The sequence below is a fragment of the Pelophylax lessonae genome, assembly GCF_965119305.1.
Source record: "Pelophylax lessonae genome assembly, chromosome: 4".
NCBI lineage: Eukaryota > Metazoa > Chordata > Amphibia > Anura > Ranidae > Pelophylax > Pelophylax lessonae.
In genome coordinates, this window is record NC_138771.1 from 444,770,207 (window position 1) to 444,789,665 (window position 19,459).

Below are 19,459 nucleotides of genomic sequence, written 5' to 3' on the forward strand. Positions count from 1 at the left end.
AGCAGAGCATAATCCTCTCCCTTCGGAGACTGGGCCGCAGGGCAGTATTCCAACATGATAACAACCCCAAACACACCTACAAGATGATCACTGCCTTGCTAAAGAAGCTGAGGGTAAAGGTGATGGACAGGCCAAGCATGTCTCCAGACCTAAACTCTATAAACCCTATTGATGATCTGTGGGGCATCCTCAAAGGGAAGGTGGAGGAGTGCAAGGTCTCTAATATCCACCAGCTCCATGATGTCATCATGGAGGAATGGAAGAGAACTCCAGTGGCAACCTGTGAAGCTCTGGTGAACTCCATGCCCAAGAGGGTTAAGGCAGTGCTGGAAAATTTTGGGCCCAATTTGGACATTGTCACTTAGGGGTGTACTCACTTTTGTTGCCAATGGTTTAAACATTAATGGCTGTGTGTTGAGGTATTTTGAGGGGACAGCAAATTTACACTGTTATACAAGCTGTACACTCACTACTTTACATTGTAGCAACGTTTCATTTCTTCAGGGTTGTCACATGAAAAGAATAAAATATTCACAAAAATGTGAGGGGTGCACTCACTTTTGTGAGATACTGTATATATATATATATATATATATATATATATATATATTGTACAGGACGCCAAGGTTGGGTCCTGGACAATCGCTATATATCTCCTGTGTTTGGGTTGTGGTCTCTTTAAGGGAAGTTGGGAAATGTTCAGGGGGTCACCCAAGACGGGTGAGAAATTCCTGGAAATAGCTAAAATCAGGAGGACTGAATCGCAGTGCTCTCTGTGTTGAATAGAGCGATATTTGGGACCCGGAATTTGGGGGGCTCTGTAGTGATATTCGGGTGGGAAAGAGCCCCCACCCCTGACCATAAGGGATTCCAGCACATACAGGGTTAAGACCCATGAGAAGCAGTCCTTAAGAGACAGGAAGCAGCAATAGGTGAGTGTGGGGGAGGAGTAGTTTGGTGGTTGCACCTGTCTGAAGGAGCTGCAAGTTTGCTGGAAGCTGCTGAGAGGTCTATTAAGGACTGTTTCAAACCTTGGGGTGAAGACCCATCCACAAAACCGTATGTGCCTTTTTTTCTTGCTTTATTCCTTTGTGCTGAAGAAAAGCGGACTTTATTTTGTGTTTGATTTATGCACTGCTGGAAGCCTGTTTAAGTTTGCTGAAATAAAGCCTTTTTGTTTATGTTTTAAACGGTTGTGCACTCAATCCGGTGGAGCTAGAACCCCCAAACTTTACAACTGGTGTCTCGGATGCGGGCAGAGTGCATTTTGCAGCCGCAAAAGCCGTTTAAAACCAAAAACTGACATTTAAAGAGACAGTATACCTATGGCATGTCTTGGGTGAAAACAGCTCAGACACTGCAAACAGCAGGCATGGAGGAAGTTATTAAAGCACTGGTGCAAGCCACTGTGACCCAGCAGCAAGCCTCAGTAGAGGCAAACCGTCGCCATGAGGAAGCAATGGCTCAGCAGCAGCAAGCCCTGGCACAGGCTGAAAAGGCACAACAGGAAAGCACACGGTTGCTAGCTGCTCAGTTTACTGCCCAGCAGGAGTCCACTCAAGCACAGGTGGCTGCCTTGCAGGAGGCAGTACAGCGTTTGGCTCAGGGACGAGAGCAAGCAGTCATTGCCGATGGCAACCCAGTATCTGTGAGAGCCAGTCATTACTTGCAAAAACTGACCCCCAGTGATGATGTGGAGGCTTTTCTCACAACTTTTGAGAGGATAGCGGAGAGAGAGGGGTGGCCCCGTGACCAATGGGCTGGCATTATCTCCCCTTTCCTTACTGGTGACCCGCAAAAAGCCTACTTTGACCTTCCAACTGAGCACATCAGCGACTATGAGCGTCTGAAGGCAGAGATCTTGGCCCGCCTGGGGGTGACCACAGCTGTCCGGGCTCAGAGGGTGCACCGCTGGAGGTACAAACCTAATCGGCCACCCAGGTCCCAGATGCACGAACTGGTACAGCTGGTGAAGAAATGGCTGCAACCAGAGAAGCTGACAGGCCCGCAAATGGTGGAACGGGTAGTGATGGACTGGTACCTGCGGTCCCTACCAGATGACCTACAGCGCTGGGTAAGCCATGGTGACCCTGCAACCGCTGACCAGCTGGTAGAGTTGGTCGAAAGATACACTGTGGTGGAAGACCTGCTCGGGCCTGCCAAGCATCGGGAACCCACACATAGGGCAACCAGGCCAGCCACAGCACCTAGGAGAGAAGCTCCGCCAGACGTTGTCACCCACAAACCGGTATCTTCTTCAGCAGAACCACGGAGGTTGGTTCCTGTCCCAAGGATGGGAGACATACAGTGCTGGCGATGTCGGTCCTGGGGGCATACCCGGGCACAATGCCCACTTCAGGAGGAGCCTATGGAGTGTGGGACTGTTCGGAGAAGCTCTTTTTATGTGCAAAGAGCATGTGCCACCCATCTTGATATAGCGACCGGACAGTTTGAATGTGAACTATGGGTGAACCACCTTCCTGCCAAGGCTCTGCTGGACTCTGGTAGCATGGTAACGCTGGTACATACCAGGGTGATCGGAAGACTCGGCCCAGTAAGTAAGACTCTACGGGTAGTATGTATCCATGGGGACACCAGAGAGTACCCCCTGGTGCCAGTGACTGTTGCCTATGGTGGTACCTCTGTGACACAAGAAGTCGGGGTGGTAAGAAATTTGATACATGATGTCATAGTGGGGCGGGACTGCCCACTGTTTTTTGAACTATGGAACCAGGTACAGTGTGAACAGCCTGGACAACCAAGGGGACTGGGGACCCTCGGCCTCGAAGGAACAGAGTCTGAGGGGTCCGGGCCTGAAATCCCCACAACACAACCCCCTGATGGGGAGGTACCTGTCACTAACAATGACATTGCAGAAAATGTTAAAGTGGACGATATTGTTTCTGTTTCAGGTCGCAAGACCGAGCTGACCTCTGAGGGGGGGGAAGTCTCCCCGTTACAGGTTATGCTGGGAGAGGATGATGAGGAACTCTCCCCACCACAGTCCCAGGTTGAGGAGAGTGAAGGGGAAACCTCCTCAAGGCCAGTGCATCCAGACCTGGACGTATCCAGGGGTGCGTTTGGCACCGCTCAATTGCAGGATCTTACCTTGGTCAATGCTAGAGAGCAGGTTTCTGTTATTGATGGGATCCCACAAATACCAGGTGCAGACCAGAGGTTTCCTCATTTTGCATTGAAAGATAACTTGGTTTATCGAGTGGCTGAAAGCCGAGGGGAAACTGTCGAGCAGTTGCTGGTTCCCCAGCCTTATAGGCGGATGCTTCTCGATCTAGCCCACAATGATGCACTGGGAGGACACCTGGGGGCAGAAAAAACAGAGGCCAGGGTAACTGACCGGTTTTACTGGCCAGGGGTAAAGGCCGAGGTTAAAAAGTATTGTGCGTCCTGTCCGACTTGCCAGTTAACTGCCCCGGTGTCCCATTACAGAAACCCCCTGGTACCCTTGCCAATTATCGAGGTACCATTTGAACGAATTGCAATGGATCTCGTAGGACCCCTGGTGAAGTCAGCAAGGGGGTACCAATATATACTAGTCATCCTAGACTATGCCACTAGATATCCAGAAGCAGTCCCTTTAAGGAAAACTTCCTCTAAGGCCATTGCCAGGGAACTGTTTCAAATGTTTTCCCGAACGGGGTTCCCCAAAGAAATATTGACGGACCAGGGCACCCCTTTTATGTCCAAAGTGATGGCGGACTTGTGCAAACTGTTCCAGATTAAGCAGTTGCGGACGTCCGTCTATCACCCGCAGACTGATGGCCTAGTCGAGAGGTTCAATAAAACTTTAAAATGCATGTTAAAAAGAGTGGTCCAGAAAGATGGGAAGGATTGGGATATGTTACTCCCTGCCCTGTTGTTTGCCATCCGGGAGGTTCCACAAGCATCAACGGGTTTCTCACCGTTTGAGTTAGTGTATGGGCGAAGGCCCCGGGGGTTGCTAGATCTAGTAAAGGAGACATGGGAAAGTGAGTCTTCCCCACACAAAACTGTGGTAGAGCATATCTCCCAAATGCGAGAGAGAGTGGCTAAGGTAATGCCGTTGGTGAGGGAGCATCTGCAGAAGGCTCAAGATGCCCAAAGAAGGGTGTACAACCGGTCGGCTAAAATCAGACAATTTCAAATAGGAGACCGGGTGGCCGTCCTAATACCAACGGTGGAGAGCAAGTTCTTGGCCAAGTGGCAAGGTCCGTTTGAGATAGTGGAAAAAATGGGGGAAGTGAACTACAAGGTACACCAGCCTGGGAGAAGAAAGCCATACCAGATCTACCACATAAATTTGTTGAAACCCTGGAGAGATAGAGAACAGGTGTCTGCAGTTATAGGTGTCCAGTCAGGGGACCCTGCAGGGATTGACCTAGTGCAGGTTGCTGCTACCCTGTCTAGGCCCCAGACCCAACAGGCAAAAGAATTTCTGCAAAGAAATAGGGACATGTTTTCAGGGTTACCTGGTCTCACCAATGTCATCGAGCATGACATTGTAACCGAGCCCAATGAAAAAATCCGGTTAAAGCCGTATCGTATCCCAGAAGCTCATAGGGTGGCAGTGTCTGAGGAGGTAAAAAGAATGCTTGAGCTTGATGTCATTGAAGAGTCGCAGAGCGAGTGGTCGAGTCCAATTGTGTTGGTGCCTAAACCCAACGGCACTCTTCGCTTCTGCAATGACTTCAGAAAGCTTAATGAAATCTCCAAGTTCGATGCATATCCTATGCCCCGGATAGACGAGTTAATTGAGAGGTTGGGTCCAGCCAGGTATATCACCACGCTTGACCTCACAAAAGGGTACTGGCAGATTCCCCTAACCAAGGAGGCCAGGGAGAAAACAGCCTTCTCCACCCCGGAAGGCCACTTCCAGTACAAAAGGATGCCATTTGGTCTGCACTCTGCCCCTGCCACATTCCAACGGGCCATGGATAAAACTTTACGTCCACATCAAAGATATGCTTCCGTCTACCTGGATGACATAGTCGTCTTCAGCACTGATTGGGAGTCCCATCTTCCCCGGGTTCAGGCAGTCGTAGACTCCTTGAGAAGAGCAGGGTTCACCATCAATCCAGAGAAATGTGCAATCGGGATGGAGGAAGCCAAGTACCTAGGGTACATTGTGGGTAGAGGGCTGGTTAAACCCCAAATGAATAAGGTAGAAGCCATACAGGGCTGGCCCCGTCCCCTAACCAAAAAGCAGGTCAGAGCATTTTTGGGCATAGTTGGCTACTACCGGAGGTTTGTCCCCAACTTTGCCACCATTGCTGCACCATTGACTGACTTGACCAAAGGTAGAAAGTAAGTGATGATAAAGTGGAGCGCGAATGCCGAAGAAGCTTTTCAGAAGCTTAAGGCGGCATTATGCCAACATCCGGTGCTCGTAGCTCCCGATTTCTCCAAGGATTTTGTAGTGCAGACAGATGCTTCAAGTGAAGGATTAGGAGCGGTCCTCTCTCAAGTGGTCAATGGGGAAGAACACCCCGTGGTTTTTCTGAGTAGGAAGCTAACGACAGCAGAGAGAAACTACGCTGTGGTGGAGCGGGAGTGTCTTGCCATCAAGTGGGCTTTGGACTCCCTACGGTATTTTCTCCTAGGTAGGAGGTTTCGCCTGGTGTCAGACCATGCCCCATTGACCTGGATGAGACAGAACAAGTACACCAATGCCAGGGTGACAAGGTGGTTCCTTTCTCTCCAGGAGTTCAATTTTGTGGTAGAACACAGACCCGGGAGACAGCATCAGAATGCCGATGCCCTCTCCCGAGTCCACTGTATGCTGTCGTGTGGTGCCTCCAACACCTCCGCGTTGAGGCAGAGGGGGGGGATATGTACAGGACGCCAAGGTTGGGTCCTGGACAATCGCTATATATCTCCTGTGTTTGGGTTGTGGTCTCTTTAAGGGAAGTTGGGAAATGTTCAGGGGGTCACCCAAGACGGGTGAGAAATTCCTGGAAATAGCTAAAATCAGGAGGACTGAATCGCAGTGCTCTCTGTGTTGAATAGAGCGATATTTGGGACCCGGAATTTGGGGGGCTCTGTAGTGATATTCGGGTGGGAAAGAGCCCCCACCCCTGACCATAAGGGATTCCAGCACATACAGGGTTAAGACCCATGAGAAGCAGTCCTTAAGAGACAGGAAGCAGCAATAGGTGAGTGTGGGGGAGGAGTAGTTTGGTGGTTGCACCTGTCTGAAGGAGCTGCAAGTTTGCTGGAAGCTGCTGAGAGGTCTATTAAGGACTGTTTCAAACCTTGGGGTGAAGACCCATCCACAAAACCGTATGTGCCTTTTTTTCTTGCTTTATTCCTTTGTGCTGAAGAAAAGCGGACTTTATTTTGTGTTTGATTTATGCACTGCTGGAAGCCTGTTTAAGTTTGCTGAAATAAAGCCTTTTTGTTTATGTTTTAAACGGTTGTGCACTCAATCCGGTGGAGCTAGAACCCCCAAACTTTACAATATATATATATATATATACACACACACACACACACACTCACCCGAGAGAAAGAGTGAGAGACAGCAAGAGAACGCAAGCGTAAAGAAACAATCCAGTCTTAATGAACAAGGAGGAAAATATTTTAAAAGACCTGTGAGGAATCGTCCTGCTAAGAAGCCATTTTCCCCCTTTAATGTTAAACACTTTAGCCCTGGAGGATTTGGCCAAAAAAATCAATTTTTTAAAACATTTTTGGCCAATTTGTTTTCTGCTACCTATGTTTGGTAAAAAAAAAATCACAATAAGCGTATTTTGATTGGTTTGCGCGAAAGTTATTGTGTTTACTAACTAAGGGAAAGATTTCTGTCATTTTTGGTGTTTTTTTTTAACAAGTAATGGCGGCGATCTGCGATTTTTTTGCGGGACTGCGACATTGCGGCGGACAGATCGGACCCTTGACTGACATTTTTGACACTTTTGGGGGTACCAGTGACATTACTGCAGTAATCAGTGCTATATATATATGCACTGTTACTGTAAAAATGACACTGGCAGGGAAGGGGTTAACTTTATTGGTGACTTTATTGGTGATCAAGGGGTTAAATGTGTCCCTAACTGTCAGGGGGCGTGGCTAGTGAAGTAACCGCAGAGACATGCGATCCTATATAGAAGGATCACATAGCCTCTGTGATCACCAATCGATGCACTTTATTAGCATCACCATATTAAATTGGGATACAATACAGAATGTACCTGAAAACTGGATTTTTTTTACTTACCGTAAAATACTTTTCTCTGAAGTTCATTGACAGATGCAGCTCCATATCTTCTTTAGACCATTGGGTTATGCTCCTCCCATCAGGAATAGGACACTAGGCAGGAAAAAGCTTTACCACGCCTATGGGGGGCTGTCCCTGCAGGCATAATCCTATACACTCTGCTACAGCATCTAGTTTCGTTGCAAGCAGTGTTTAGAAGAAAAAAAGAACCCCATTCACTCAGAAGCAGAGGGGCGGGTGCTGCATCTGTCGATGAACTTTAGAGTAAAGGATTTTAGGCTAAGTACAAAAATCCAGTTTTCCCTATTATTCATAGACAGACGCAGCTCCATATCTTCTTTAGACCATTGGGATGTCCCAAAGCAGTATTTTCATGAGGGGTGGGAAGACAGCGCAAAGAAGAACGTAATTCCCCAAAGGCTAAATGTAGCCAAACAGGTAATATGGAGCTCAACCAGGAACAACTGGAGCTCAGCTAGAAAAAGCATACACCCTCATAGAGAACCAAAAAAAAGATTCTCTTTAAACAGCAGTCTGCAAAACCTTGTGGCAAAAAGAGACATCCGAAGATGCCAACACATCAACTTTGTACAATTTTGTGAACGTATGCACAGACGAACAAGTCGCCGCCTTGCAAACATGCATCACTGACACCTGAACCCAAAGAGGCACTCAGCGCTCTAGTAGAATGCGCCTTCACTGGGAAAGGAGGAACCTGACCCTTCAGCGAATAAGCCTGAACAACCGTCTGCCTGATCCATCTGGAAATGGTCACAGCAGACGTAGCCAATCCTTTACGAAGTCCCCCCGTAAGGACAAAAAGAGCATCTGATTTTCTAAAAGACTCAGTGGCTCCCCAGGTAAAACCCCCAAAAAGAGCATCTGATTTTCTAAAAGACTCAGTGGCCCCCAGGTAAACCCTTATCGCCTGAACCACATCCAAGGAATGTAAGGCAATTTCCTTGGGATGCTTAGGCTTGGGACAGAGTGAAAGCAGCACAATGTCTTCATTCAAATTAAATACAGATACTCTGCGGGCAGAAGTGATAGCCACCAAAAAGGTAATCTTCTGAGACAATGAAAGCACAGGAATCTTTCAAATGTTCTCAAAAGGAGGCTTTTAAAGAACAGATAATACCAGATTTAGATCTCATGGAGGTAGCGGGGACTGCCTCGGAGGAGCCATATGGCACACTCCCTGAATGAAGGTACGAATCAAGGCATGTGTAGCTAACGGGCCCTGAAAATATATAGCCAAAGCCTTTGATAGTGCCCAAAGCACTATCATTGGCTGTTCAACCCCTTTCTGTAGAAAGGCCAAAACCCTAGTAACTGAATACAAGCGAGGGTGCACCTTCAGCAATTTACACAATGAAATGTACAATTTCCACGTAGGATGATATACCTTCCTGGAAGTCGACTTCCTAGCCTTCAATAGCATTGGAATCACAGAGTCAGAAAGAACTCTATCCCTCAACACCTGGCTTTCAACAGCAATGCCATTAAAGCCAGTGACTGTAAAGCAGGATGGAAGATCGGACCTTGAGACAACAGGTCTTCCCTGAGAGGAAGTCTCCAAGGACCAGCCCTACTGGGTCTGCGTACCAAGATAAGCGAGGCCAGTCTGGAGCCACCAGAATGACCGGGATCCCTTCCACCTCTATCTTGCGTAGAAGCCTTGGCAGGAGTTTCAGTGGAGGAAAGGCATAAATCAGCCGATACCAAACCCAAGGAGCCACCAATGCGTCTGTGGCGTCAGCCAGAGGATCCCAAGACCTGGCTATGAACCTCTGCACCTTCTTGTTGAGACAAGAAGCAAACAGATCGAGCTTGGGTGTCCCCCACACCCGAGGTGAAGCGGCTGTTCACCAAGTAAAAACTCAGAAATAAATAACCAACAATAAAACAGCGCTTACAATGACAATCATATAGTATACATTAATCATATGTAGAATATTTCATGTGCAAAATATAGTGCAAAAAATCTCAAAAGTGCAATAGTGCTTGAAAAGTAGTCCATAAACTGTGCAATTCCTAAAAGTGCCAAAGTGCTAAAAAAAAAAAAAAAAAGCCTATAGATAGTGCAATTATGCTTGGTATTAAAAAGTGCTTGATGTGCCTCAACAAAGTGCTGGGGTGCTTCAAATCAATCAAACAGTGCAGGGTTTTTCACTCCCATCCTGTATCCCCACTCACCAGAAACAATGGACCCTCAGCTATTTCAGTCTGGGGGTCAGAGAAGCTTGAAACTATTGAGATAAAACGAAGATCCACTTGATGTTGGCACTCTATCGCTGTGTACCCCCCTGTACCGAATCTTAGTAGTTTAAAAAGACAGCCCACATAGTGAAGTCCATAGAGAAGGATATTTAATGGCTTATAAAATCATTTACTTACAAGAAAATACATAAATAATCAGCATGTAGAGAAAACGGCACGTGGAAAAAAACATACAGTGCTTACGGGAACGCCGACTAGCGTGCGTTCCACGGATACCAGGAAGTGACGTCAGTGGTTACAGCGTACCTGGAAATACGTTAAAACGTTTCACCCCACCTTCCAGGGCGCCATCAACAGACATCTGCATGCCCGCATGCAAGTTCGCAGAGAGGACAGTTTGTTTGCCAACAACCACCGGTTTGCTTTCCTTCAGGGAGCTGACAGTGATCGTCAGGTCGCTCATCAGGGCTGAATGAGAGTCTTCTCTCAATAGGAGAACGTCCAGATACCCCAGTACTGCAATCCCCCATTGGCGCAACAATGCCAACACCGGGGCCAGTACTTTGGTAAAAACCCTGAGAGCGGAGGCGAGACAAAAACGTAAAGCCACAAATTGATAATGCTCTTCTGCTACGGCAAAGCGAAAAAAACGCTGGTGCCCAGCATAGATAGGGATGTGTAGATATGCGTCCTTGATATCCATGGAGGCCAAAAAGTCTCCCTGGTGTAGTGACGTCACTACCGAATGGATTCCATGCGAAACCTCTGTCCACGGCACAAAGCGGTTCGGAGCCTTGAGATCCAGAATTGGACCCACTTTGCCCTCTTTTCTGGGCACAGTAAACAGGTTTGAATAAAACCCTTGAAAGCGTTTCTTCCTGATCGGGTCAGTTCGTGAACCCATTTGTCCTGAATCAAGGAAGTCCAAGGTTCCGGAAAGAAGCGAAGACGTCACCCCCACCCCAGAAGCGGGTAAGGGCACCCCTTCATGCTGCCAAGCATTTGTCTGCGAATCCGGACTGGCCGGTCTTTGATTTAACTGACTATGGCTTCTTGGATTTCCCAGAAGACCTCAACAGCTTTCCTTTTTCTTGCGACCTGGAGGTACAAAAAAGCCGCTTATGAGCACTGAAGGAAGGCCTCGGTCTAGGACGTGGCGCCTTGCCCTTAGACGATTGAGGGAGACGAGTACTCTTCCCACCCGTAAGGCCTTTGAACAACTCATCCAGAGAGGATCCAAACAACCTCTCCCCCATAAAGGAAAGTTTTGTCAAAGTCTTTTTGGAAGCCTGGTGCACAGACCAGCTTTTCAACCACACCATGTGTCTAATCGCAATCCCCACTGCCGACACTCTGGCCACTAGAGGAACTGCATTCAGGGACACATCACAAAAGGAACACCAGGGCTTGAGCCATCTGGTCCATTAGTTCCAGCACCGCTGGGGGAGCTGCTCAGCTTCCAAGTTACCTTTTAGTAACTTCACCCATTCAGAAACCGTCTGTGGCACCATAACATTCACAAATATTGGTTTCAATATGGAACCCACTAGCACGTGTAGATGGCGGGGCAGAGAATGCACTCGTTTATCCACAGGGTCCGTGAAGGCCGGGGATTCTAACACCGGAACCACAGCAGACTTATTCATCAGGAAAACCGGGTGATCCACCTTTGGTGGCACGATCCACCTAGTGGAAACTGCATCTGTAAAAGGATAACGGTATTTAAATCGCTTAGGCACCACTAGCATGTGCTTGATGCGCTGCCATTGTTCATTGACAATATTGTCAAAAAGCTCCAGACAAGGAAACACCTTGTCCGATTTTCAGGATTTTCGGGAGCCAAAAGACACCTCCGAACCCGATGCTGTAGATTCACCTGCCAATTTTAAGGTTTCCCGCACTGCAACTATAAGTGCTTCCACTAATGCGCGTTCCTGTGCGGCGGCGGACGAGGACAGGTCCTCTTCACCATCAGAATGTGAAGACACCGACCCCTCAGGGTGAGGTGCGTCTGCAGTGGCCATATCTGCCTCAGAATCCTAGGAAACTACTGAGTGAGGTGAAGGCAGAGGACGTTTGCGGCTAGCAACATTTTAACATACAAAATCTACCTTTGACACCAGGCTTTCCAAGACTGCTGTAAGCGCAGACAGGGGCTGCGACCCAGAAGGTTCCGCAGTCGCACCTAGGGGGTCTGTAGGTAAAATAGTACCCTGGGATGAAAATAATGCAGTGTCACTATATAAGTCGCTAAATCGCGATCTCACCGCTAACTTAGCGGTATACCTAGTCCCAATCCAATACAATCTGATAGCAGAGTGGGTGAGGAAAACCTACAGGGGACCCCAGAAAACATTACCAAACCGCTCAGGAGACTGCTCTGTGAAACAGGGTAAAAGTAAAATGTTCTGACACAGGAAATAGAAGCACAGCCTGGGTCATTGCTAGAATATTGTGTGTCATGCCATTTGCCTGTCCAGTGATCGTGGACTACAAGAAAATGGCCGCCCCCTGCATTCCTACAGGGAACTAACAAAAAATGGCTGCCCATGCATTTTAATGGGAGTATTGAAAGCATGAATTTACAGCACGCCATGCGGTCTCCCGGACCCCCAGAGGGGGGTCTCAGACAAGAGGCATCGCAGGGTCCCTAAGAAGAGACTACACCAGGACAAAGCTACCCCCACAGAAAAATGCCGCAGCGGTCGCAATATTTACACCCCTGGAGGTAGGACCTGCTATGGGTAGGGGAAAAGACTTGGAGAGGGTAGGTCTAATATCCCTGAGGCCAGGGGAACCGAGGGAGGGTACGACTATTCCAGGGTGAGGGCCCACGTCCACCCAGAGACCGCCAGAGGATTGGGGGGACAGTATTACTCACGGTACCAGGTGGTCGCTAACTCTGAACAGTCCACCTCCCACCCGGGGTGGGGGTGCTGCCAGCCAGGGGGTACGCTGCGACTCAGGGCATTCCTGGTCGATTGCGTCCCAGCAAGACTTGTCCACTCGTAGGCTCGTCCCCATTTCATTGGGGCTCTGTCGTGGCGAGGCCTAGTTCTGGACTATGACCTGCTCATGGCCAGGCTGGGAGACTGTAAGGATCTAGAATATCCAGTCCGAAACCACAGCCGGCTGTTGCTTGTAGTTCTCCAGGAACTCCAGGAAAATAAAAAAAATCACAAAATAAGAAATTTCCCTATTAATAGCTAAGACCGAAGTCCCAGTAGGGAACTACAGTAGGTCCTATTCCTAAACTAGGCAGAAACAAACTAGATGCTGTAGCAGAGTGTGTGGGGTTATGCCTGCAGGGACAGCCCCCATAGGCGTGGTAAAGCTTTTTCCTGCCTAGTGTCCGATTCCTGATGGGAGGAGCATAACCCAATGGTCTAAAGAAGATATGGAGCTGCGTCTGTCGATGAACGATAGAGAAACATGGTTCTTCAAATGCTTTAAATGATGTGTTATCTATTATATTATTATGACCTACAATGAGAATCTGAACACATTTTAGAAGCCAATTGTGCAGAGGACCTAGAAATTCGAATTCATACATTTTCTCCCTGATCTACTAGCCATGTAGATTAGGTAAGGCAGAAAAAAGATTTCTTCACGTGGCTGTTGGGATTACCATTGTTCTTGCCATTGTTCATTCAGACCAGCAGGCTGAATGCAGCACAGAAGAACCAGCAAAAACACCTCTTCTCTTTCAAAATTTGTGCACCTACCACTCTTTCTTTCCTCTTTCCACAAGCAAGGTTACTCACCAATAGTTAACCTAATATTGTAGGTCAAACAGAGTTTTGTTGTAGTATCTCCCTTTTTCCTATTGTATTTGGGTTCCGGCCCAGCACTAGCTGAAGTTGCATTTTCTTTGGCATCAGGGAGCCTCCTGTAACTGATCTGCTCTACTTCTTCCACAGACCTATGATTTCCAACATTTGTTGACTCTAAAGCCCCGTACACACGTACCGATGGTCGGCATACAAATGTTCCTCTTTTCTCCCCGGGATGTCGGTGTCTGCTGAAAAGTGCAAAGACAGCACAAGGACAGCACAAGAATTTTGTCCGCCGACTGCAGAAGTGATGTCATGTAATGGTTAACTTTCCCTGTGTTTTCTATTTTCTGAGCATGCCCAGTCTTGCAAATCTGCGGTCTGTCGGCCGAATTGTGTACTGACAGGCGAACAATCGTCCGTTCTGGTGTCGGCATACAAATATTTTCATGTTTGCACGAAAGACTTTTGTCCGCGGATTGTGCGCAGACATCTGTCGGAGGCACCATACTAACACGCGTACAATCGGCAGATCCTTCGTCCACCGACGTTTGTATGCCGACGATCGGTACGTGTGTACGGGCCTTAAGAGAAACAGTTTTGCAAGTCTTGAAAGCAGAAAAGAGAGCAGTAGCTCCCTGACACCAAAAAAGGTATGTTTTCAGCTAGTTCCAGACAAGGACGACCCAATGACAGTAGAGAAGGAGATGGTACACCACCAAACCACTGTTTAACCTACACTGTTAACCACTTCCAGACCACCTGCTCCGATTGCCGCCTGACACCTATGATCGCTCCCCGCTGAGAGAGAAGGACGGTCGGCTGTTGCAAACACAGCCAACCGTCCTTCTCCCTGAAATCATCACAGAGCCCATGTGAGCCTTCTATATAGGATCACATGTCTCTATGGTCATCTCAGAAGCCACGCCCCCCACAGTTAGAATCACTCCCATATGGTCACATTTAACCCCTTGATCACCCATACTGTTAATCCCTTCCCTGCCAATGTCATTATTACAGTAACAGTGCATATTGTTAGCACTGATTACTGTAGTAATGTCACTGGTACCCCCAAAAGTGTCAAAAATGTCAGTTAGGGGTCCGATCTGTCCGCTGCAATGTCGCAGTCCCGCAAAAAAAATCGCAGATCGCTATTACTAGTAAAAAACAAACAAAAAAAATGACCTAAATCTTTCCCGTAGTTAGTAGACGCGATAACTTTTGCGCAAACCAATCAAAATCAGCTTATTGCGATTTTTTTACCAAAAATATGTAGCAGAAAACAAATTGGCCTAAACTGTTAAAAAAAAATTACTTATTTATTTATTTTTTTGAGAATGTCATATAGCAGAATGTGAAAAATATTGTTTTTTTTTTTTCAAAATTGTTGCTCTTTTTTTGTTTATAGCGCAAAAAATAAAAATCGCACACGTGATCAAATACCTCCAAAAGAAAGCTCTATTTGTGGAAAAAAAAAGGACATCAATTTTATTTGGGTACAGTGTCGCACAACCACGCAATTGTCCGTTAAAAGAAGGCAGTGGCGAATCGCAAAATAGGGCCTGGTCATTAAGTGGGCAAATCCTTCCGGTCTTGAAGTGGTTAATTGGGTCAAATACTGTTGGGAGGCAAGTATGGTGTCCCTTATTAACTTGTTCCTGCATTATTATGGATTCCAGAAATATAAATCTTTAATCTCCACCCAACCATTCACAGCTAGATTATTGACGATTCCATGTTATCTGCCAGGCCTAAATCAAGATCACCTAAAAAAAGTACATGTGCTTTACACTAAGCAACTAAAGCAAGAAAGGTTTCAACCAATATTAGACTTAGTTTCTTTTTGTTAGCCTGTGTAATACCACTGGCATGAGTTCTTACATTTTCTTCAAGCAAAACATTATTCTCTCCCCTGATTGGCTAAAACACAGCAGCGGCGCCATTGGATGCTGTCAATCAAACAGAAGAGAGAGGGGCCAGTGCCGAACTGCAGCTCCGTGTCTGGATGGATACACAGAGCTGCAGCTCAGCTCGGGTGCCCCCATAGCAAGCTGCTTGCTGTGGGGGCATGCAACAGGAGGGATGGGCCAAGAGCTCCAGCTGGGGACCCGAGAAGAGGAGGATCTGGGCTGCCCTGTGCAAAACCACTACACAGAGCAGGTAAGTATAACATGTTTGTTATTTCTAATAGAAAAAAAACGAGACTTTACAATCACTTTAAGAAATCCAAACAGCAAGAAGGGACATTAACTTTGGTGCTAATTTTTACTCCAATTACGAAAAAGCCCATAAAATAATGGTTGTAAAACAAAGCTTTAAAGCAGCAATAAAAAGATGGTAGACTGGGGAATTTTTAGTTTCCAAAAAAAGGGTTTTTGGGATTTGAGAGCAGCTTCGGGAAACATTGGTCCACCATTTATGTGCTCCAACTTGGGAGACAGTGGAGTAACTAGAACCTTCAGAGCCAACCGCTGGGGCCCTTCTTTTCGAGCTCAGTGGCGGTACATCAGGGAACAGCTGCAGGTGCAACTTTTGTGACCCTGGTAGTGTCACTACTGGTGTCAGTAGTTGTTTATTTAATTTTTTATAATTTTTTTTTAAATTTTTACAATATTTTGAAACTATTTTTTTACAATTTTTTTAGGAGCCCCATTGGGGGCATTGGTGAGATCTGTTTTGACCTCTAATGTTTCACCTTTGAGAAAGAGAAAGGAGATTGAGGCCCTCAATCGCCTTCTCTGCAGCACCAGCTGCACAAAATGAATGGACAGGAATAGCTCTGTAACAGAGCTTTCCGTTCATTCACAAACTGAAGTTATGTACTATGTTTACTATGTTTCAGTTATGAATGGATCGATCAGTACAGTCACTGACTCTCCATTCAGAAAGGGGATGGTAAATGCCACATTTACCGGTCCCTTCCATGCACTCCATTCTGACAGACCCCCACAGCAGCCGGCGGGAGAGGGCACAGCCGAAAGAAGCTGGATAGAAGGATTGGCTTTATATAGAGAAATCAAACTCTTCATTTTCTTTCTGCAGCAGCTGAATGCCTGCTTCGCCTCCTCTCCCTCCTGCAGGCATTCAGCTGCTGCAGGAGGAATATGGAGAAATCAGGGAGGGGGGGGGGGTAAGGGGCGAACCTGCCCTCTCTAGCTTGGTGCAGGTTTGCAACTGCAACCGCTTTAGGTACGCCCCTGTTGAGAGACTCTCAAAATTACGGAGTTAGAACTGCAGACATGCATTGCCCTTTCATTTGCTCCTTGCTGCTAAGGCTAGTTATAGGTTGGGGTGGTTGCCGATTCTTTGCACAGTTGGGGAATTGGTGCAGGGCGCACTGAATACCTTCAGCTGCCATTGTGCTTTTTCTGGGTGTCCAGTGCTTACCTGTATCTTTAAGGAGAGGTGGGCTCCCTCCAGGCATACCTGCCCTTAATCTATCCATTATTATATATGTGCTCCAACTTGGGAGACTCTAAAAATTATAGAGTTAGGACTGCAGTACACTGGGGTGCCTTGATGTGGGCGCTGCAGCTTACGCATATATTTGCAAATGTGTGCAAACTAAGTCCCTTGTTTTTAACATGAACTGTTAAACAGGGTCAATTCGGTTTGTTGCAGGCTGGCAAGTGAGTTAGGAATTTTTGTCTTTTCCATTCTGACCACATGCAATTATAGCGAACTAGTGAGCATATGTATATGGTACACAAGATCATTTTGACCACACTGTGAAGTAAAACAAAATTATTTGTAATTACTTACTATATTATATTATTTCACACAGACTATATTATTTGCTCTGTGTGAAAGTTATTGAGTCTAAAAACTATATTTGAACTGTACTGTACTGCCTGCATCTCGCATTTTTGAGGCCCTAAATCCCATAATCCATAGTAGCCCATAATCCATTTTGTTTTAAATGTTTATGATCTATTGGTTCTTATATTACTTTGATTAATGCTGCTATAATTTATGGTTGTCTCTATACATCTGCTGCTAGTTTTTACAGTGTTTTAAAGTTGTTTATGCCATTCCTCCTACAGATTTATATAGGTGTTTATATATATTTATATATTTTTATATATTTTCAACATATATTTTTTATGATTTTTATCACCTTTTTTATATACCACACCCACTTTTCATCAGTATATCACTATTTACATATTTATATTTCTATTTGTGTTGGCATATGGTTACTTTAAGTGGATTGATAGTGTGATTGTTTACCCTAAAGGGGTCACTTATCACGGATTTATTGATTTATAATACACATAGCACAGGATCATTGCACTTAGCACTTTACGAGTCCAACACTATTTATTACATTTAAGATTGTTTATTTTGCACTTTACACTTGTGGAGATGTGTATGGAGGATTAAGTATACAGAAGATTTGGTATATTGGCAGCGCCATACACCTGCTTTGAGTTTTTATTTTACTGAGACTACCAATGATGACAGATCTCCTCGAACACTTTTGGGTGTGGCAACCATTCAGAAAGTGTGACTGACAATTTTCCACTTCCAGAACGTGCATGGTAGATATGGCCAGAACATTTATCTCTGCCCAATCTAAGATAAGCTATGCCTCTTTCAAAGCTGCGTGACTTCTTATGCCACCTTGGTGGCTTATGTAAGCCACTGTTGTGGTATTGTTGGACTGTATTCTGACTAGAAGACTCCTGAGAAGGTCCATCCACCATTGAACGGAGAGACTAATCGCCCTACGCTCCAGGACGTTGATTGGAAGGCAAGTTGATTCCATGTCCCTTGCGTCGTGGCCGTCTCCAGCACTCCTCTCTAACCTGACAGGATGGCATCCATGGTAAAAACTATGCAGTTCAGTGGGAAGAATGATCAGCCCAGTTCCAGAAATCTGGGGTCCGGAAGACAGGTACATAGGATGATCCAGTGACAGGGATGACCTGTTCCAGAATGTTGTACTGCAGGAGTCTGAAATGCCACTGAGCATATGGGATTTGAACTAAGCTACCAAGACACACAGGACTCTTACAGAAGCACTCAATGAGGGATTTGTAGTTGACCGAAGGGCATGAGCCTGCTCCCATAGGAAGACAAGTTTCCCCCCAATAAAGGAATGCCTCGTTCTGGATTGTATCCAGTACCAATCCCAGGTATTCTGGACACTGGTAAAGATCCAGAACTGATTTCTGTAGGTTGAGGATCCAACTAAAGTTCTGTAAAATCGGAATTGTCCAATGGACAATCATCCAGGTATCCTAAAACGTGAATTTCTATGGACTGCAACAAACAAACACCAAAGCCAATAATATGGTAAAAACTGGGGGAACCATGACTACGACTGGTGTAGTGGTTTCTAAAAGGCTTCTATGTCCAAGGCTAACCCAAGCAATTCCTTTTGCCACAAGCCTTGTTCCTCCAGACCCTCTAAACCAGGTTGAAGGTTCTCTTCCTGATGTAGGGGTGCCATTTGCTGTCCTTTACAAACATTTGGTGCCAGGAGATCTCGGACTCCTGGGTACAGAATGTAATTTTCTCCAGCTGCAAACTGCAATTTCAGAACTGGCCTTCATCATCTAAATCTGACCAGTCCTAAATCTGAATCAGAGAGGAGGAAACCGAGTGGCTGCAGGCCCTAGCCTTTTTAGCTGATTTTTTAAAATATTTTGCCATTTCCTTTCAGACGACAGAGGACATTTGACAGGAGACTTTTTCTTTGCTCAGACAAAAATAACGATTTGTCTAGGTTAATACTGCTCTCAGAAGTTGGAAAAAACCCGATACCTTGTGGAAAAAAAGCACAATGTCCGGGATTGTAGGAAGTGATCAGATGTCATTTGGACTGCACTTAACCTTCCCTCTGTTCCCAAGGTCCTCCATGCTGCCACTATGGGGTATTCATGCTTACTATCAGTAGAGGGTTTTTACAGTGTTCGGCCCCAAGCAGGTTAATGACTGTCCACAATCCCTGATTGTGCTTTCTGTTCTCCTTTTTCAAGCTTCTTATCGTAGATGGAACACTCTGTCTCCTGTGATCCAAAACCATGAGCCACTGAGAAACTGATGATTTCTTCAGGACAGGAGCTTGTGCCACTCACTGTGTATGCGTTGGCACCATCTTCCATCTAGCAGAACTAGGCCTGTCAAGGAAATTGGGCTAGACCTTCTTGTTAGCCATCTGGGTATAAGGAGGGGAGCCAAGTTCCCAATTACTCTTCAAGAGATGCACAAAGCAGTTTTTAAAGGGTCTGTGCTTGCATACAACTTC

The 19,459-nt window shown here is 46.3% G+C and overlaps 1 protein-coding gene across 1 annotated transcript in view; it reads right to left on the bottom strand.

The window, feature by feature from the left end:
- MGAT4B (alpha-1,3-mannosyl-glycoprotein 4-beta-N-acetylglucosaminyltransferase B) overlaps positions 1–19,459 on the bottom strand; it is an 832,974-nt gene that overhangs the window by 94,352 nt on the left and 719,163 nt on the right. The gene's annotated exons all lie outside the window — the stretch shown is intronic.